Here is a 21,318-nt window from a genome sequence, read left to right as displayed (position 1 = left end):
TGGATTCTCTCCGTGGCGCGTAATCAGCTCCTTTGCTGGCTCTTTTGTGTGTCTGTGACTCTTCCCAGCTCAGCTACTCTGCGCTAATCCCCTAAAAGCTTGGGCTATGGTAATGAAAAGCGGAGTTACGTAAATAAAACTGTTCATAGTGGCGGATCAGATGGGAGGAGCGAAACAGGCTGGGCTCCGAGCACGTTTTTAAAAGGAAGACGCACAGCCTGTGTCCTCCAATCCGCTGGCCATTAAGGCAACAGAGAAGGTTTCCAGGTTTGTCCCTTTAGACTGGGATTGTCCAGTGGCGTAGCGTGGGTTGTCAGCACCCGGGGCAAGGCAAGTAATTTGTGCCCCCTAACCCGTGGATTTGCGCCCCCTAACCCTAACCCCCAGATGTTGCGCCCGGTGCGGCCGGCCCCCCCTGCACCCCCCACGCTACGCCACTGGGATTGTCTACTCCAGCGTTTCACAAACTTGGGTGGACTACAACTCCCATCATCCCTGAGCACTGGTCCTGCTAGCTAGGGATGATGGGAGTTGTAGTCCAACAACAGCTGGAGACCTGAGTTTGAGAAACACTGGTCTGCTCTGACTTGCAGTGGCTCTTAGGCAGGTTTGGGGAAGCGGGGGGGCCTCCAGTTGTTGCTCCCACAGTCATCCTTGGCCGTTAGCCATGCTTGCTGGGGCTGCTGGGAGTTGTAGTTCAACAACATCTGCATAGCCAAAGGTCCCTCACATCCAGGCACACCAACCCCTAGGGGCTGAGGCAGTCATCCCCCCCCCCGTATTTTTTGGAGAGGGCCGAGACTCCTCTATATTCTGGCCTCCACCCCCTGGCTCCTTGTGGTGTTGTGGACATGACGTGTGGTGTCACACACATGGCCTTGCCCCAAAATGGCAACTAGACATTCTGTTCTGGCGGCTGTAACCTTGGTTTGCAATGACAAACCTAGACAGCATTTTAAAAAGCAGAGACATCACCTTGCCGACAAAGGTCCGTATAGTCAAAGCTATGGTTTTCCCAGTAGTGAAGTATGGAAGTGAGAGCTGGACCATCAAGAAGGCTGATCGCCAAAGAATGGATGCTTTTGAATTATGGTGCTGGAGGAGACTCTTGAGAGTCCCATGGACTGCAAGAAGATCAAACCTATCCATTCTGAAGGAAATCAGCCCTGAATGCTCACTGGAAGGACAGATCCTGAAGCTGAGGCTCCAATACTTTGGCCACCTCATGAGAAGAGAAGACTCCCTGGAAAAGACCCTGATGGTGGGAAAGATGGAGGGCACAAGGAGAAGGGGATGACAGAGGACGAGATGGTGGGACAGTGTTCTCGAAGCTACCAGCATGAGTTTGACCAAACTGCGGGAGGCAGTGGAAAACAGGAGTGCCTGGCGTGCTCTGGTCCATGGGGTCACAAAGAGTCGGACATGACTAAACGACTAAACAACAACAACCACCTTGATTTAAGGAGCCATTTGGCAGCTATCTTCTATATCTTAATTTCTAACACTGCCTTGCAGTTCAAACTCAGCCATCCTATAGAACCAGTGAGATGGCCAGAGACACCTAGCACTTCTGGGAAAAAAAACAACAATTTATGTGGTCTAAAGCATGCCAATGACCTACACACATACACACACGCACAGCTCCGCCCTACCTAAACAGACTTGTGAATAATTCTGCCGAAGTTACTAGTTCACAAGGATCTTTTGCTACCCTTTCGTGGGCCTGAAAGAAACTTCTGAATCTTTTCCCCCCCCTTCGTTGCAAGAGTTGCTTCTTATCTCCCCACAGCTAACCCAAGTGTGTGGCAATTTCCAGGCTTACCCCAGATGGCATCTGCTTTGCTTCAGAGCTGCGTTTGTGGCCTCCATTTTAACGGCGTCTATTTTTACTCCCAACTGCAGAAATAAACGGTCTCTTAGCAACTTCCTTTCCTGTCTCATCTCTTCCTCCACGCCTCCCCCCTCTGCCCCTCCGGTCCCACCTCCCAAATTATTGTTCGTCTCAAAGATTCGTTTTTCCAACATCCTGCCTGTCCTTTTTTGGAGAGGAGTGGGTGGGGTGTTGTGCATGCATCTGTTTGCTGGGGGGGGGCCGATAGAAAAAGGGGGTCTGGCCTCTCAAATTGTCCGTAAGCTCTGGGAAGGCCTTACGGGTCTCAGCTGTTCCAAAAGTTGGCGGCGGGGGGGGGGTGTAGAGTGTGGTTTGGAGCTGGGAAAACTAGAAGTAAATACTCAATTAGGCAGGCATCCAGTGTTCCCAAACAAGATTGGAGGATGGATGGAAAGGAGGGGGGTGGGTGGAAAGGGACACACACAGAGCCTTGCTTGCAAACTCCTGAATGCCTGAGAAAAACAGCAGCGCCCCAAGGCAAGATCTGAGGTTGCTTGCTTCCCACAGACTCCCAAGGCCTCTGCTGACCAGGAAGGGCCAGAGGCCTCTGTGGAGCCTTGGATTCCCACATCAAATGCTAATAATGGGAAGCGAAGACTCCCTTTAGCATCCAGGGCATAAGGCGAGGAATGAAGATAGCTCCCTCCTCAGCTCCTCCTGCCGCCCTGAGCGTTCGTCATCTTCTCTGAAGGGAATACAGTGGTACCTCGGGTTAAGAACTTAATTCGTTCTGGAGGTCCGTTCTTAACCTGAAACTGTTCTTAACCTGAAGTACCACTTTAGCTAATGGGGCCTCCCGCCGCCACCGCACGATTTTTGTTCTCATCCTGAAGCAAAGTTCTTAAAATGAGGTACTATTTCTAGGTTAGCGGAGTCTGTAACCCGAAGTGTCTGTAACCCGAGGTACCACAGTACGCTTGTCAAGCGAGACCAAAAAACAACAACACTACGCGCGCACCCACCCCTTTCCCCAAGTCTCTCTCTTTTTTTCTGGCGGTGGAGGAAAAATAAACCTCTGCTTTGCTTTCCTTTCTGCCCCTTTGGGAAGCAAAGGTTGACGCCATTCTCCATCTTTTTCTCTTCCGTTCTCCTTCCCTTCCACCCCTTCGCAATAGCAGAGGTACCCAAAGGTTTAATTGGTGCAGAGAAAGGATTTTGGAAAGTTTTCTCATCTCCTTGGTTCCCTCCAGATAATTACTACTACTACTACTACTACTACTACTACTTACTTACTTACTTACTTACTTATTTATACATACCCCGCCCATTTGGCTGGGCTTCCCCAGCCACTCTGGGCAGCTTCCAACTAAATATTAAAATACAATAATCCATCAAACATTAAAAGCTTCCCTAAACAGGGCTGCCTTCTGATGTTTTGAATGTCCAACTCCCAGGGCAGCCGCAGTTTGAAACATCTGGAGTAGGGTTGCTAGGTGAGGAGCACTCCAGATCCTGAAATTTCAGGGGCCAAACCCAATATCTAGGAGCGGGCCCTGGTGATGTCACGGGGAATGGCCCCTGATGATGTCATGGGGATGGCCCCTTGTGATCCTTCCTCTGTGTTCCCTCCCACCACCGATCCCTGGAGACGGAGGTTAATTGGGAGAGAAGTGGAGGACTGCGGCAGGAGGACCTTATCTCTGCTAAGTATATAAGCAGATGCGTTACATAACAGTAGTTTTGAGGATCTGATCAAAGACTTTGCAATTACAAAAAGTAGGAGAAACATTTTCAGATATGAAGTGGAAGTAAACAATATTTTCCATCCTACCGTAGGTTTTTCTTCATTTCGAAAAATAAAATTACAGCTTATCACTGTTTATATTTTGAATTAGATGTTTACGGGGGCACCAAAATCTTTAAAGTGCTTAAGGCCACTAAAGGGCTTAATCCTACCCCGAGGGACCCATCTCTTGAGAGTCTTTGCAGTAATTTGCAGGTGGCTCGTGCTGAGCTGAAACTTGCAAACAGCACATAGAGAACAGAAATGAAGATTTAAAGGAACTCCTGCCTACCTGGGGGATCAAACACTCCCCCTGCCACCTGGAGGGGGCAAGGCAAACCTGAGGACTTCAGGTCAGCTCTGGAGGCCTGGCAACCCTAATCTGGAGGGCACCAGGTTGGCAAAGGCTGCTCTAGGGCAATGGTGTTAGGGACTCCCTGTTGTTGAACTCCTCTCCCATCAGCCCCAGCCAGCATGACCAATGGTCAGAGACGATGAGAGCCAAAGTCCAACAACATCAGACTGAAGGGATAGCTCAGTAAGTAAAGCATGAGAATCTTAATCTCAGGGTTGTGGGTTTGAGCCCTACGTTGGGTGAAAGATTCCTGCATCGCAGGGGGTTGGACTAGATGACCCTCGGGGTCCCTTCCAACTCTACAAGGCTATGACCCAGCAACACACAACTGGGTTTGTTTGCCATTCCTCTTCATGAAGGAAAAGGAGAATTTAAAAAAGCTGCAGCTCACTTTTCAGCTTTTGGTCTTTTGCAGAAGAGAAAAGAAGAAGCAACGCCTGAGTTCTGAGGGCAAGATATAATTAGTATGGTTTCCTTCCGTCCGCTGGCGGTGATTTGTGCGTGAAACAGATGTCTTTGAGGAAGCCCCTTTAAAAAATAATAATTGCCGAACTTGTGCAATAGTTGTTCATGTTAACTGTTGATGCTTTTGCGTTCTTAATAGGGGGCAGTATGGATGGGGGAGATATTCCACCCGGTTTGCATTTACGAAAACAATATACGAAACACATCCTTTGAAATTTGCACTTCTCTGGGTTTCGCGATGCAGCGCCCCTGCGAAAATGGATGCGTTAGGTGGAAGTGTTTATAAAAATCCATACACTGCTGGAAATATACATGGGAGCATTATATGAGGGGGAAATGATTTGTAAAAAAAGAAAGAAAAGGCAGAATTGGAAGCAGAAATGTGTTTATTAGGGGAATGGTGAATTTTCTGGAGGACTAAAACACACACACAGAAGCTGATAGAGAAATGTGACAAAATGAAGATTGGAAAAATTAGAAACTGGAGAGAAGACAAAATTAAGGGATCCATCTATCCTTCGTTGGCCTTTGGACTGGTTTTGCATCTCCCCCGTTAAGGGATCTGCCAAGGCCAGAACGGCTCAGTTCCTCCTCATCTGCCACCTCCGCAGTATTTATCATTTATTTATTAAACTTGCTAGTCACTTTTCCTGCAAAAGCAACTCAAAATGCAGCTTACAGCAGCATACAAACATGTCAAAACCAGAATTTCAAAAAAGTTTTTGCTGATAATCTGATTGTTTTATCTTTTTTGTAAGCCATATCTGAGACACAGCCATATTTTTTAAAAGGCAGCGTTGAAACATCCCCCTCAAGGAGGCCATGGATAATTGAGAACCAAAGGCCTGGCGGAAAATATATTTTTTCAGCCTGGCGCCTAAAGATATGCAATGATGGTACCAGCGGACCTCCCCGGAGAGGGCATTTCACAAGCCACCTCTGAAGAGGCTGTTCTCGTGCTGCCACCTTCGGGCTTCCTGTAGAGAGGGCACACAAAGGAAGGCCTCAGGTGACAAAGGCTGGGTCTGGGTCATTTCCTATGGGGTGAGGCGGTCCTTCAGGTATTGGCAGGCACCTGCTGAGGAAGGCAGGAGGAGCAGCAGGAGCTGCTTTCAAAATTCGCCAAGCACATTTTGCACCTGGCTATCGGCAACTGGTCCCATCACCTCCTGGCAAATAGAAGGGGAAGAAATGGAGGCAGTGAGAGATTTTACTTTCTCGGGCTCCATGATCACTGCAGATGGTGAACAGCAGCCACGAAAATTAAAAGACGCCTGCTTCTTGGGAGAAAAGCAATGACAAACCTAGACAGCATCTTAAAAAGCAGAGACATCACCTTGCCAACAAAGGTCCGTATAGTTCAAGCTATGGTTTTCCCAGTAGTGATGTATGGAAGTGAGAGCTGGACCATAAAGAAGGCTGATCGCCGAACAATGGATGCTTTTGAATTATGGTGCTGGAGGAGACTCTGGAGAGTCCCATGGACTGCAAGAAGATCAAACCTCTCCATTCTTTAGGAAATCAGCCCTGAGTGCTCACTGGAAGGACAGATCCTGAAGTTGAGGCTCCAAGACTTTGGCCACCTCATGAGAAGAGAAGACTCCCTGGAAAAGACCCTGATGTTGGGAAAGATGGAGGGCACAAGGAGAAGGGGACGACAGAGGACGAGATGGTTGGATAGTGTTCGCAAAGCTACCAGCATGAGTTTGACAAAACTGTGGGAGGCAGTGGAAGACAGGAGTGCCTGGCGTGCTCTGGTCCAGGGGGTCACGAACAGTCAGACATGACTAAACGACTCAACAACAACATCGGCAACTTTCGACCAAGTGAATATGCCCGGGTGCCAGAACGGTGCCTGACGTCTCCACCATCTGGAGGTGCATGCCTGGGGATCCTTGGATCTGGACCGGTTTCACCCACTAATAGCAACACCTCCTGTAGAATTCTATCTGTTATATTTTATCTGCACAACCAGAATGAATTACAAAAACCAAAACGTTGTCTTGAAAACATACAACTTTTGAGCTCCCTGGCCGCAAGATGGCTACTAGACGTTCCATTTCGGCGACTGTAACTCTGGGTTAAGGAGCCGTTTGGCAGCTATCTTCTATATCTGAGCTTATCTAATACTGAGCTGCATGAATAAGCAGATTTCTCCCCTTGCTCTCCTGCTTCTGGGCGCAGAGGTATGGATTGGGGCTGGAACAAGAGAGTAAGTGTTTGGGCAATTGCAGTGGTGGCAGAGAAAGTCGAATATCACATGGTGTGGGGACCTATGTAGGGTTTCCTGGCTTGGCTGAGGCTGATGGGAATTGTAGTCCAAAACATCTCCACTAGGTTGATGGAGACTGGCTTAGATGGTCCTCATTCCTGCTTTCTTTTTGTCACATCTGTTTTATTATGTTGCATTTGGGAACAGATTGCACATCGCAGTCAAGCAGAGCGTTAATTGTGTTGTCTGGACATTCATGATGTCTGCCTCAGAGACAATTGCCTTGTGTGCTGTTCTATTTGCTGGTTTGGTCTGTCTATCTGTCTGTCTGTCTGTCTGTCTCTTTCTCTCTCTCTTTATCTCCTCATTGGCCAAGCTTGCCCAGGGAAGCGAAAATAGAGCTGTTGATTTGAGTGATAGGAAGAAGAGAAAGGGGTGGGGTTGGGAAATCTTATTCACAGTCACATTTGGCATCTGATGGTTTGTCTCCAAAATGCACTTGGGGCATGCATGAAAAGTTCGCTGGCTGGGAGGAATCAGTCTCCCTAGCACCAGTTTGATTTTTAATTTTGCACTGAACTGGAAAACAGATGCTGGGCACCTGCAGAACTGCCTCAGGGTGGCAGGTGTGTTGTAGTAGATTTATTGTCATAGAATCATAGAGTTGTAAAGTTGGAAGGGAGCTGAAAGTTCATCAAGTCCAACCCTTGCAGTTCTTCTTGTTAGGAATATAAGAAGCTGGCACTCCACTCCACTATATGATTAACTCCAATATATGTAACTCTTATATATAATTACAGCAGCGAGATTGTTCCATGCACAAAGATGGAAAGATACTGCCTTACCCACTGTAGACTAATGGCGGATAAAAACTATTGGACTTATCTGAGATGGCAAAGTTAACGTGTTTAATTGGAAAAAAAATCACTACTGGCATTATTAAGGATTGGACTTTTTCATATCAGGATTTGAAGACTGAAAAAAATGCTAGTTTACAGAAGACAGAAGGGTTAATTCACTCACTTAATGAGTGAATACTATATCTAGCTGCAAGACAGAGAAACACAAGGTTGTTTTAATCTTTTCTCTCTCTTTTGCTTTCTCTCTCTTTCTGTCTTTTTCTTTTCTTCTTTCTGCCTCTGTTCTGTTTTAGATTAAGTAGCTATTTTATTTCAGTGTATTATAAAAATATGCTTCTTAACTGATATGAGCTTTTATATATCGTTGAATAAATATCAATATATATTTACTGGTCTCATCAGGCTACTGGTCCATTTAGCAGCTGTTCTCCAGGGTTGAAGCTGGGACTTATAGCATCCTAAGCATGGCCTCAGGGACGCAGGTGGCTCTGTGGTCCAAACCACAGAGCCTAGGGCTTGCCGATCAAAAGGTCGGCTGTTCGAATCCCTGCAATGGGGTGAGCTCCCGTTGTTCGGTTCCAGCTCCTGCCCACCTAGCAGTTCGAAAGCATGTCAGAGTGCAAGTAGATAAATAGGTACCACTCTGGCAGGAAGGTCAACGGCATTTCCATGCGCTGCTCTGTTTTTGCCAGAAGCGGCTTAGTCCTGCTGGCCACATGACCCAGAAAAACTGCAGACAAACGCCAGCTCCCTCAGCCAGTAAAGTGAGATGAGCGCCGCAACCCCAGAGTCGTCCACGACTGGACCTAATGGTCAGGGGTCCCTTTACCTTTAAGCATGGCCTCTGCCACTGAGTCTCTCAACCCCATCTCCCTTACATCCTTCTCTTCCCCCACCCCTTCTCCCTTGAATAGTTAGCTTGTTTGGTATTTTTCTGTACCATGGTTATGTAAACCTTGCCTAAGGGCCTTGAAACGAAACATTTGTTGGGGACACTAATCCCATTTGAAAACAGCCGCCTGGGACGTCTCCCTCTAAGGCTCGGAGGAGACACGGCGCTTCCTTTCCCCTATGGGAATATCCAGGCTTTTAATCCTCTTTGTTAGAAGTTTGGACCGTTTCCTTCCTCCCGGCGCAATCCTTTCCTGAGCCAGTGGCATCCTTAAGTCAACATGGCTCCGCTGAACCCCAGAAACATCTCCTAGGGACTGGGCTGAAAGCAGGAACTGGAACCCGCTGCATTCATCATATTACAAGAAGTGATGAGAAACCCCATCGCTTCTCCCTGTGCCAGTCTCCCATTTTAGGCACCCAAGTTTTCCTTTCTGCACGTGGGTTGGTGAGCTTTAAACCTGACTGGCTCCTGCTGTTTGGAGGATGTAGCTCAGGGGTCAGCAAACCTTTTCAGCAGGGGGCCAGTCCACTGTCCCTCACACCTTGTGGGGGGCCAGACTATATTTTGCAGAAAAAAATGAACAAATTCCTATGCCCCACAAATAGCCTAGAGATGCATTTTAAATAAAAGGGCACATTCTACTCATGTAAAAACACGCCGATTCCCGGACCATCCGCGGGCCGGATTTCGAAGGTGATTGGGCCGGATCCGGCCCCCGGGCCTTAGTTTGCCTACACATGGTCCATAACTTCAATCTCTTAGGGAACGATTTTCCAGTTCTGGCTGTGGACTCCATTCACCCAGAATGAGCATTGTATCCTCTTGAGGGAGGAGGGTTGAGTATCTTTTAATTATGAAGATTGCAAGATTTCTGCTCCCTCCCCGCCCCACATTGTGGGGACCAGGCACACTCTTGAGCAAAACCTATCCCGAGTCTTCCAGAGCAAAATCTGACATCTGTCCCAGATACCTTGAAGTAAGTTTGGGGTGGATACCCAAGATCATAGGAGACAGCGGCTGTTGTGACCAGCTCACCTATACACACCCCTGATTCATAGAAGGGACCCAAGGGTCATCTAGTCCCACCCCCTGCGATGCGGGAATCTCAGCTGAAGCACCCAAGACAGGTCACCTCATCCAACCTCTGCCTTAAAACTTCCAGGGAAGCAGAGTTCACAACCTCTGGGTTAGGTGGTGCTCTCTGGATAGTGTTTGACTCCAACTCCCATCAGCTCCTGCCAGCATGCCCATTGGCCAAGGACAATGGGAATTGTAGTCTGTCTACATCATTGGCTTCCTTCATCTTGGCTTGTGGATATTGACTAAGCCGCAGTTTGGTTTTTGAGCTCTTACCTGTCATCACCCACTTATTTCTAATAGGGCTGCTTTTATCACTTAAGGCATCTGTTGATGTATTTGTAACCAAGCCGTCTAACCTTTGCATTGGGAATAAAAACAATAGTTCGGGAGAATGTTAATGATAATAAGAAGTACCACATTTCTCTTCTGATTTTCCCTTTTGAACTAGACGCAAGCTGGCAGGCGAATGCGATAAAGAAGAATGAAATCACCACAAATTTTGAAAACTGAAAATCAAATAGCAATCCATAAAAACAGCACAAGTTAATAAAAAAGTGATAATTCATAATCAGATGGGACTTATGTGTAGTCTCAGAATTCCCTTCTGCATGCAAATGGAGAGGAAATAACTCTTCTTGGAACTGTGTATAAATTGTGTTGCTTCTAATAAAATTGATCTGCGGTCTTTAATCAAGGCAGCAGATTTTAAATTAGCTAATTAATTACGGTAATCAGTGCTTTTTAAATTAACCGAGCAATTTTAAAAAGAAAAAAATAGGGTTCAAATCTAATTTGTCCCCCCTCACCAGATATTATGGAAACATAGCCCCTGAAAGGATACTATTTAAATACTATTTAAATCAGGCTTCCTCAACCTCGGCCCTCCAGATGTTTTGAGACTACAGTTCCCATCATCCCTAACCACTGGTCCTGCTAGCTAGGGATCATGGGAGTTGTAGGCCAAAAACATCTGGAGGGCCGAGTTTGAGGGAGCCTGATTTAAAACAACAACAAACTTGTTCATCCAGCCTGATCCTTGTAGCTTGTTGCTACAGTCTTTGCAGCTGGTGGCTGATTCTGGAGCTCTCTTTGTCTTGAAGGACTTGCACTAGGGTGTAATTACGCAGGACTATGTGACTATTGGGTTTTTGTTTTGTTTTTGTCACCCGTCCTTTCCACCCTTCCTTATTGGCACGTGATGCAAAGAATAGCTTTTGGAGCCTCTTGTGAGTGTACCCAAAGCCATTCTTTGTCCGCCAGCCGGTCCTGGGGGCATTGAGCAAAACGCACAGCGACTTTAATTTTTGTTTTTTTGTTTTTCTTCTTCTAATTGCCTCTGGGTTTTGGTCTTAATTCCATAAGCTGCTTGGTGAAATTAAATGCCCTTCCAGGAGAGTCTGTCTTTGCCGCTCCTGAGACTTGGCTTTTGGGGCTAATTTGGCAAATTGGGACGGTTATGTAAGGCAGGGAACAAAAGCTGTACCTGATACCCTTTTGAAGTCATGGATACTTGTGTTTTTAATGTGGAATGAGAAAATTCCACAGGAACTGGATAGGAGTTCTTCACAGGGTTCTGTCTCTCTTGGCTGAGAACTAGTCGTTAGGCTTTCCTTTTTTAAATAGAAAACCAAACTACAAGAGGCACATTATTAAGATTTGCAGTAAAATTAGTGCACCAACAGTTCACAACTTGTAGTTGATTAGACACTGAGGTCCAGCGCTGAGGCCCTTCTGGCAGTTCCCTCCCTCCCTGCGAGAAGCGAGGTTACAGGGAACCAGGCAGAGGGCCTTCTTGGTGGTGGCACCCACCCTGTGGAATGCCCTCCCATCAGATGTCAAGGAAATAAACAACTATCTGACTTTTAGAATACATCTGAAGGCAGCCCTGCTTAGGGAAGTTTTTAACGTTTGATGTTTTATCGTGTTTTTAATATTCTGTTGTGGAGCGGCCCAGAGTGGCTGGGGAAACCCAGGGTATAAATACAGTGGTACCTCGGGTTACAGACACCTCAGGTTACAGACGCTTCAGGTTACAGACACCTCAGGTTACAGATGCTTCAGGTTACAGACTCTGCTAGCCCAGAAATATTACCTCGGGTTAAGAACTTTGCTTCAGCATGAGAACAAAAATCATGCTCCGTCGGCACGGTGGCAGCGGGAAGCCCCATTAGCTAAAGTGGTGCTTCAGGTTAAGAACAGTTTCAGGTTAAGAACAGACCTCCGGAATGAATTAAGTTCTTAACCTGAGGTACCACTGTAATAAATTATCATTATCACTAAAATAGAGGGTTCTCTTGGCTCCAGCATTGACACTGAGGGATCAAGTGGCCTTGGTGTCTAGGAGTCCCTGTTTCCAGCTGTTTCTTAATCTCTGGGTCGTGGGTTCGAGCCTCACATAGGGCAAGAGGTTCTGGCATTGCAGGGGGTTGGACTAGAGACCCCCCCCCCCGGGCCCCCTTCCAGCTCTACAATTCTATCGTTCTGAGAAATGCTTGGTATTTTTTTCTTAGCATTGGTGGGGATGTGAAAGATGGGATTGCACTTGTATCCTACTTTTCTCCCCCTCATTGAATCCCCACAACACCCTTTCAAGGTAGGTTGGGCTGAGGGGCAGGGACCAACTTCCGAGGTCAGCCATTGAGCTTCACGGCTGGGTGGGGATTTGAACCCAGGTCTTCCACGTCCCAACTCCAAACACTGGTTACACCACAGTAGCTCCAGAGTTTCTTTTAGAGGTTGACTGAAGGGGTATGTAATTGTGGCGTGTTCTGGGATGGGAAGGGAAGACTAAACAAGGCAACAGACCCATGCCCTCTGATGGTAAAGGTAAAGGTAAAGGGACCCCTGACCATTAGGTCCAGTCGTGACCGACTCTGGGGTTGCGGCGCTCATCTCGCTTTACTGGCCGAGGGAGCCGGTGTACAGCTTCCGGGTCATGTGGCCAGCATGACTAAGCCGCTTCTGGCGAACCAGAGCAGCACGCGGAAACGCCGTTTACCTTCCCGCCGGAGCGTTACCTCTTTATCTACTTGTACTGGCGTGCTTTCGAACTGCTAGGCTGGCAGGAGCAGGGACCGAACAACAGGCGCTCACCCCGTCACGGGGATTCGAACCACCGACCTTCTGATCGGCAGGTCCTAGGCTCTGTGGTTTAACCCACAGCGCCACCCGCGTCCCTCCTCTGATGATAGATGGCAGAAATAAGGCCACAGAAATTCTCACTTCTCTCACACACTTTGGTTAGTCTTTGGTGCACGCCTGAGCCCTTGGAGGAAAACGGCAGCAACACACAGCTTGACACACGCAGATAAATATGTATATATACATATTTTAAGAACGCCAACTTGTTTGTCTGGAAGCAGTTCTTACTTGCTCCCAGCCGAGTGTGTAATTTGCAAACCTGAAGTGCAAGTTTTGAGGGACAGGTAAGGCAGAGGAGTAGCATAGAGGCTCCCTCCAGGGGAACCCTAATGGATGGGACAGGACTTGGGGGAGCATAAGGACCCCCCCAGGGGGAAATCCAGGGAGGGGGTAAAAATCTCAGGGCGTGGGGGACTGGTGCACTCTTGTCGCCTGGTGTGACTATTATCTGTCCAGGACTTCTAAGCTGTAATAAAGGCTTGTCCTGCCTTAGGGAAGGGCCATAGCTCAGTCATAGAACATCTGGATAGCTCAGTTGGTTAGAGCGTAGTGATGATAACGCCAAGGTTGCAGGTTCGATACCTGCATGGGACAACTACATATTTCTGCATTGCAGGGGATTGGAACAGATGATCGCCGGGGTCCCTTCCAACTCTACAATACTGTGATTCCCATTATCCATCTCCCTTAATTGACAGAAAATTCTGGATAGATAGAAAACGGAATAACTTTGATTCCTATGATCTGCTTTGCATGCAGAAGGCCTCAGGTTCTTTCCAGGTAGAATCATTGACTTGTAGAATGGGAAGGGACCCCAGGGTCATCTAGTCCAACCCCCCGCAATGCAGGAATCTTTAACCCAACGTGGGGCTCGAACCCACGGCCCTGAGATGTAAGAGTCTCATGCTCTACCGACTGAGCTCTCCCATATAGGGCAAGGAAAGAACCCTTCCTGAAAGCCTGGACACCTGCTGCCAGTCCGTGCAGACAGTATGGAGGCAGATGGGCCAGTGGGCAGACCAGGGGTCCCTGTAAGCCAGCTGTGCTGGGTACCACATCTCTGTGTGTCGCCAGAAAGTTGGCACGTGGCGGTCAGTGTACAGGGCAGATTGCTCTGTTTTCAGGATCAGATTTCGGACGTTCCTTTCACCGGAAGCTCTCTAGATCTCTGGTGCTTTTCCCCAGTCCTACTGCCAGGAAAACGCTTTACAGGGTGGTCTTGGAATTTGCTTGCAAAGTTTTGCTGCAGCAAGTGGGTGTTTCATTCCCTTCGTTGCAAAGGGATGGCTTTGATAAGAAAACTCTGATTGTGGACACTTTCCTGCTTTATCCAGCTTTATGGATAAAATTTTATGGCTGCTTTATGCAACTGCAGCCTCTGTCTTAAGGTTGCTACAGAGAGAGGTTAAGCTCACCTCCCATCTCCCAAGGGGCGGGGGAATATTTGGGAGAGATCCCAGGATATCAGGTTCAGCTGAAAAATGCAGCCTTCTCTCTGTTGTGTGTAGGTAAATAGATGGATGTTACTGGGAACAGAAGGATCAGTCTTATTTCCAGTCTGCGTCAGTTTTACGTGTGTTCACAAGTCTGTTATGTCCTGTTTCCCCATCAATCTGCAAATCTTTTTTTAAAAATCCTTGCAAAAATATGCATTCAATCTCTTAATTTCTCAATATATGCATCTCTGGACACATCTGTCCCTAAATAGGCAACTTTTCACTCATTTTGAGCAGAGAAGTGCATCACAAAAATTCGGAGAAGTTCAAAATCCAAAGGATAATTGCATTCTGATCCGTGTCCATCACCCAGGAGAGGTGCAAATGGGGGCAGTTTGCTTAAAATGATGGACTGAACACAATTCCCCTCCCTCCCTCTCTAGTCACTCCTCTGTCGCTGCTGATGGCATTGGTCACTCTCCCTAGCAAGTGCTTAGACCTCCCTAGGAAGGCCCTCTTCTCATTCAGAGCATAAGAAGATCCATGCAGGATCAGACCAAAATTCCACCAGATCTAGCATCCTGCTTTCCACAGTGGTCAGTCATTTACTTCTGGAAAGTTTGCCAGCAGGGTGTGGAAACAACCACCCGTCTTCTGCCAATATTTGCCTCTCCCCCCAGACGGCTCCCAGGTGCCTCCATTTTGGAACATTTAAAACCTGGAAGTGAATGCTCCAGTTTTCAAATGTTTTTCGGAAGCCAAACGACCGACGCCTCAGTTGCCGAACATTTTGGAACCGAACGGGCTTCTGGAATGGATTACGTCTGACAATCGAGGTTTGACTGTACAGTGGTACCTCGGGTTACATACGCTTCAGGTTACATATGCTTCAGGTTACAGAGTCTGCTAACCCAGAAATAGTGCTTCAGGTTAAGAACTTTGCTTCAGGTTGAGAACAGAAATGGTGCTCCGGCGGCAGCGGGAGGCCCCATTAGCTAAAGTGGTGCTTCAGAACAGTGGTGGTTAAGAACAGTTTCAGGTTAAGTACAGATCTCCTGTACGAATTAAGTACTTAACCCGAGGTACCACTGTAATTACTATTGATAGCCTTGTTGTCTCTGCGTTTCCCTAATTTATGACAACCAAGAGCAGGCCTTCACTATACATTTAAAGTACACGGCCTCACAAAGAATTGGGACAGGCTGTGGTGGATTGAGCGGCTGAGAAACATAGTGGGTCCATGCCCGGTTTCTGAGTAATCTGTAGTGCAGCGGTTCTCAACCTGTTGGTCCCCAGATGTTGTTGGACTACAACCCCCATCATCCCTGAGCTCTGGCCTTGCTATCTGGGGTTAAGGGAGTTGTAGTTCAACAACATCTGGGGACCCACAGGTTGAGAAAGGCTGCTGGAGAGGGAAGTAAGGAGCAGATGGGGCTCGGTCACCTGGGAAGGTAGCCCATCTAGGAGAAGGAAGACCTGAACCGACATTGCCCTGTGGAATATCTGAGGGAGAAGAAAAGGCTCAGGAATAAACCCTACGCAAATCTGGAGTGAAGTTCCAAACATGGTTGGATGGCACCTTGTATGCCTCCTCCTGTGGCCAAGCTGGTGCCAAACGTCTTGCTCCTTTGGACCCCATCAGCAAGGCCGAGAAGGGGGTCTTGTCGTCTGGGCAACCCAGGACCTCCAGACACACTACCCAGGCTGGCACCCTGGGGCGGTCACTTCGGTGCTCGTAACGCAGCAAAAACAATGCAGGAAGCAGCAGTTATGAGCTACCGGTTTCTGCAGCCACAGCAGGCGCTGTGATTCTTCAGTGGTTTGACGACTTCACCCCTGGAGGAGCACTCCATTGTCTCTCAAGGCAGACAGATGCCAGCAATTGTAGTTTCTGGAATTAAAGTTGCTGGAAGTGGTGTTGCTCTATGAACGGGGGAAACTGCCGTCCTCCAGGACTCTTTGCGTTTGAAATGTGTGTTGTCCATGCTTTAAATGCAGCGTGCAGCTCTGCCCAGATCCGTGAAACTGCTTCCATCTTCCTTTGTGTTGATGATTTCCCTGAGGTTAATTATTTGTTAACCTTCTGGTAGCTGGACTTGTGTTTGTGTGTTGCAGCTGTATCTGGAAAGGAGTGGAGCAGGCCTGTGGCAGAGGTTTGCTGGGGGTGAATCGCGGCTGCGAAGCACGATTACAGCTGCATGCGAGAATTCCCCATATAAGGTCAAAACAGCCTCGGAAAAATAAAAGCTTGTTTGATTCCATCAGCCCAGGGGAAAGAGAGGGGCGGGGGCTGCTTCACACATGGCTCTTTTCTCCCTCACATTATTATCCTTCTGGCTGATTTCCCCACAGCCGAGAAGACAGAAGCCACCTGGAATAAAAGAGACCTGCCCCATCTCCCGGCTCCCCGTATTTAAACTTACAAGCCTCCCCACACACCCCTTTGCAGCGTGGCTGTATGCAAATACTGCAAGCAGGAGTTTTAGGGGGGTTTTGTGGGGCAGGGGCGTTTTAAATATGGAGGGTGCCCAGACCCTTTATCCCAGGTGGCATCCATCTTTGGGGGCCAGAATGACAATTCCCTGGTTTATTTATTTTGGGGGGCATTTTGTACCTGGCTGTTGGCCACTTGTGACGAAGTGAATATGCCTCGGCGCCATCAGACATCTCCACCATCTGGAGGTGCATGCCTGGAGAACCTTGGATCTGGACCGTTTTCACACACTAGCAGCACATCCTGTAGAATTCCATCCCTTATATTTTATCTGTGCAATCAGAAAAAATTTCAGGAACCCAAAATATGACTTTTGAGCCGTCTGGCGCCAAAACGGCGACTAAACATTCAGTTTTGGCGACTGCAACCCCGGTTTAAGGAGCCATTTGGCACCTAGGTTATATATGTGAGTTTCCATCAGCGGCTGCAAGTAGTTAATGAAGTCAGAGCTTCTGGAAGCACCTGTGAAAGAGGTTCCCTGCTGCACCCCTGTGAGTCTATGGCCATTGTGATCGGATTGATCAGTTATCCTGACTTTGTATTACCCTTGCCTTGTGAGACGACTGCCCTGGTTGGCCGATGCTTGCACACTTCTTTGGGATGTGAGGGGTTGTGTGACTCTAGTTTTAATCGGGCGGGTGGGAGGGCTTCTCACGCAGAGCAGCGTTGGGCAGAAGCTGGATTGGGATCTGCTGGCAGATCTCGGGGTGATTTGCATCACGTCAGCAAGGGTTTCCGCAATTTGCTCAGCAGCAACAAAAGAGTGTTTGCCTATCTAAACCAGCCTCCTGGAGCTCAGTCCAGTTTCTGGTATGGAAAACCTCAGCTCAGAATGAGCTCAGAGATGCTCCTTTATTTAATTCTTAGCTGTAGCCACAGGGTGGCTGTGAGCATAAATGAAGGGCAACTCTGCAAACCCACCCCACACATTTAAAGCACCATTATACCCTTCAAATAGCCACAGCCTCTCGCAAAGGGTCTTGGGGATGCAGGTGGTGCTGTGGTCTAAACCACAGAACCTAGGACTTGCCGATCAGAAGGTCAGCGGTTTGAATCCCCATGATGAGGTGAGCTCCCGTTGCTTGGTCCCTGCTCCTGCCAACCTAGCAGTTCGAAAGCACAAAGTGCAAGTAGATAAATAGGTACCGCTCCGGCGGGAAGGTAAACGGCATTTCCATGCGCTGCACTGGTTCGCCAGAAGCGGCTTAGTCTTGCTGGCCACATGACCCAGAAGTTGTATGCTGGTTCCCTCAGCCAGTAAAGCAAGATGAGCGCAGCAACCCCAGAGTCGGCCATGACTGGACCTAATAGTCAGGGGTCCCTTTACTTTTACCTTTATTCCCTTCACAGAGCTATGTTTCCCGGAGTGGTTTAACATCCGTTTCTTCTTCCCAGCAAACTCTGGGAACTGTAGCACTGTGAGGCGACACTTCTCTGCATCCTTAACAGACTACAGTTCCCAGGATGCTTAGATGGGTAGAACCCACAAGTGTTAAAAGTGGTTCGAGAGCGCTTTTTGTGGTGTCGATGTGGTGTAAACTGCCTCGAACTCTTCTGAGGGCAGGGTGAAAATACAAGGATGCTGAGCAAGTTTGGGCATCCGACAGGGTTAAGTCCTCCTGGCTCTCTTTACGCTTGAGATCCGCCTGCTTCTCAGTCTACCTCTTTGCTCCCGGCTGGTCCGATTGGCTGTTTAGACTTGCTGTCTGCCTTGAGTAAACTTTACGCCTCTTTTAAAAAATGTCCCCTGGCTGAACTTGCCATCCCCGTCCATGAAATGTTGGGAAGACAGACTCTCTCCCTCCCCGGCCAAAAAACCCTCCCCAGATTCTGCTGCTACTTCAATTTCCACCCTATTTCATGGCTGTGCGTTCAGGTGGCTGTTCCACTTTGCAAGGAGTCGTCCATTCTGATGGTGGCTCCGCAGCTCCTGGGGAGACTGGTGTAGTGGTCAGAGTGTGAGGCTAGGACCCGGGAGAGCAGGGTTCGAATCCTCCCACTCGGTTCACTGGGTGACCTGGGAAGCCAATTCTGTATATCTCTGTATTGGACTGCATGCAATAATCCTATAAGGGAGACCATTATTGATCTGGTTTGGGAAAACTGGTTTATTCCTAGCTTACCATTTTCAAATGCATCCACCTTGGAGTTAGACCCATCCTGTTCCCGCATTGATTTGTGATTTTTCAGAAAAATCTGCTTGAATATTTGCATCCAAATGCACATTCTAAGCCTATTTTGATATATTATTTGGTCTGTGAACTGGGTTCAGATACTCCAGAAGCATGGGGAAAAGGTGGATAGCTTAAATTTCAACCTGCATGTTGATCTAGGAGGGTGAGGTTCAGGCGAGCACATCCTATTAATTTCCAAAGATCAAATTCCTCCGACATCACTGATACTATTATCCCCAAAATTCAGAAAGTTTGCCCTTGTAGATTTAGATGGTGGTATGTACCAGGGAACCTCTGCGTAGGTTTGCGGCCAGGGCAAGGTTTGAATTATCCTAGCTCACTAGGTAGAGCATGAGATTCTTAATTTCAGGGTCGTGGGTTCAAGTTTGGGCAAAAGATTCCTGCATTGCAAGGGGGTTGGACTAGATGACCCTCGGGTCCCTTCCAACTCTGCAGTTCTAAGAATTAGCTGCGGCACACCATAGACCTCGAAACAGCCCAGCTTGCTCATGTTTAAAAAGCACAGCAAGCTCTCTGCAATCTTGGTTGCTCCAGGCATGCCTTCTACAGTGGTACCTGTCAAGAAACCATTAACCTCTTGCACCAGCAAGCGCCTGGCTGTGGGAGGCCCAGCTGTGTGGGGCGAGAGCAGCAACGCTGCCACCATTTCCTCTCCTCCTCCTCCTCCTCCTCCTCCACTTTCCCGCCTGGCATCCTTTCCAAGTCTTCTGAGAAGCTTACTGATGATTTATACTGGTAGAAAACGCTTGTGTGTGTGCCTGCCTGGCTTGTCTGCCACGCTGCTCACCAAGGTTTTTCAACTTGGCAAGACAAGGCGGGCTTTTGGGGGGCGTTCTTTGCGCATGTAAACACAAATCGGCCATGTCCCGGGGCGGGGAGGGGGAATTCTGATGCAGGCTCCTTCTCCCTCCCACGATGCTTTGCCAGTGTGCCTTTGCTGGCATGTTGTAAATCAGGGGTCCCCAAACTAAGGCCGGCGGGCCAGATAAGGCCCGAGGGACTTGTTTATCTGGCCCGTGGCAACACCCGCCGCCTGCTCTTACCGGCGCTGCGCAGCTGCACACTTCCAGGTCGGAGGAGCACCGGAAATAGCTTCCGGGGGGCGGGGGGGAATGGGGAATAGTGTTGTATGACTGGTCGTGGACCCGTGCAGAGGGGCCATTTTTGTCAAGGGCTAACATAATCCTAGCATGTGGACAGCGGCCTTGGGAGTAGTCTATCTGGTTGAAAGAAAATGTTTTTTGTGTGAATTGCTCATATTCCACGACCTCTATTTGTAGTAAGCGGAGACGTTACGGCCCATTTTGGTGTGGAGGGAAAATTGGCCGTCTGTACCATTAGGCAGGTGTGAGGGCAGCGTCTTGGGCGGCAGATGTTTTGGGAGGGCAGCAGGAGAAGCCCCTCTGACTGTACTTTGCTGTTTCAGCAGGAGATGCCACACAATCTGTCCTGCGCCCACACACAATGCGTGCCTGGGAGGACACAATCCCCATTGCCAGTCTTGAGATGGCGGATGCTGTGGGTGGCGGATGCAGAATCTTGTCCTTTGCCTTGGGCAGCAAAATACCTTGAGCTGCCCCTGAGATTGGCCTTTGGTTTAAAAAACATGGTGATTTCGGGTAGGGTGAGGGAAGGAGCAAAAATCAACAGCGAGTGTGTTTTGGAAAGAAAAGGCAACCCAGAAGAATTTGTTTGGCAGGTGTATATAGCAATGCACTGAGATGACTATGTTGGCTAATAATAAGCTATCGTGGTGACTATTATGTCCTAGGATAGCTCAGTTGGTAGAGCTAAAAAAAGAGAGAAAAAGACTTCTGATTCCTTGTCTGTCAGCTTCCTAGACTTGGGCGACACCCTTGCTCCCAAGTAGTATCCAGCTCTTCTACTTTCCACAGACTAACATTTTTTTCAAACCCAGATACCGCATATTCCTTTTCCTTTTTGCACAAAAAGTCCATAAGGGGTTTCCCGTTATTAATAAAGGGCAATGATGATTTTTCTATAACTAAACACGTCAACTTCGCCGTCTCAGCCAAATCCATTAATTTCCGTCACCATTCTCCTGTAGTAGGTAATAGCAAACCCTTCCATCTTTGTGCATATAACAATCTTACCGCTGTGATAATATACAGTGGTACCTTGGTTTACGAACTTAATCCGTTCCGGAAGTCCATTCTTAAACCAAGGTGTCCTTTCCCATAGCAGCGGGGGACTCAATTTACAAATGGAACACACTCAACAGTAACCAAAACACATTCTGCTTCGAAGGCAAAGTTCACAAACCAAAACGCCTACTTTTGGGTTTGCAGCGTTCTTAATCCAAGTTGTTCATAAACTAAGCTGTTTTTAAACCAAGGTACCTCTGTATTTCAATATACAATTCTAGGAACTGTGTAGTTATTTAAGGGCGCTGGGGGTTGTTCGGAGACACCTATTCAAATGCCCTTTTAAAATATGTTGGGGGGGATTAATGGGTTGTTCTTGTTTTTATTTTTATTATGTATTTTAAGTTTATATATTGTGATTTTGTCTTGGCAACTGCCCTGAGATCTGCGTTCCAAATTCAATATA

At 48.0% G+C, this 21,318-nt stretch overlaps 1 protein-coding gene across 15 annotated transcripts in view; it reads left to right on the top strand.

Annotated features, from left to right (window-relative positions):
* MPRIP (myosin phosphatase Rho interacting protein) overlaps window positions 1–21,318 on the top strand; it is a 153,526-nt gene that overhangs the window by 53,991 nt on the left and 78,217 nt on the right. The gene's annotated exons all lie outside the window — the stretch shown is intronic.

The sequence above is a fragment of the Podarcis filfolensis genome (assembly GCF_964270895.1).
Source record: "Podarcis filfolensis genome assembly, chromosome: 14".
In the NCBI taxonomy this organism is placed as follows: domain Eukaryota; kingdom Metazoa; phylum Chordata; class Lepidosauria; order Squamata; family Lacertidae; genus Podarcis; species Podarcis filfolensis.
The sequence above is the reverse complement of the archived record's forward strand: the minus strand, read 5'-3'. Positions and strand labels throughout refer to the sequence as shown.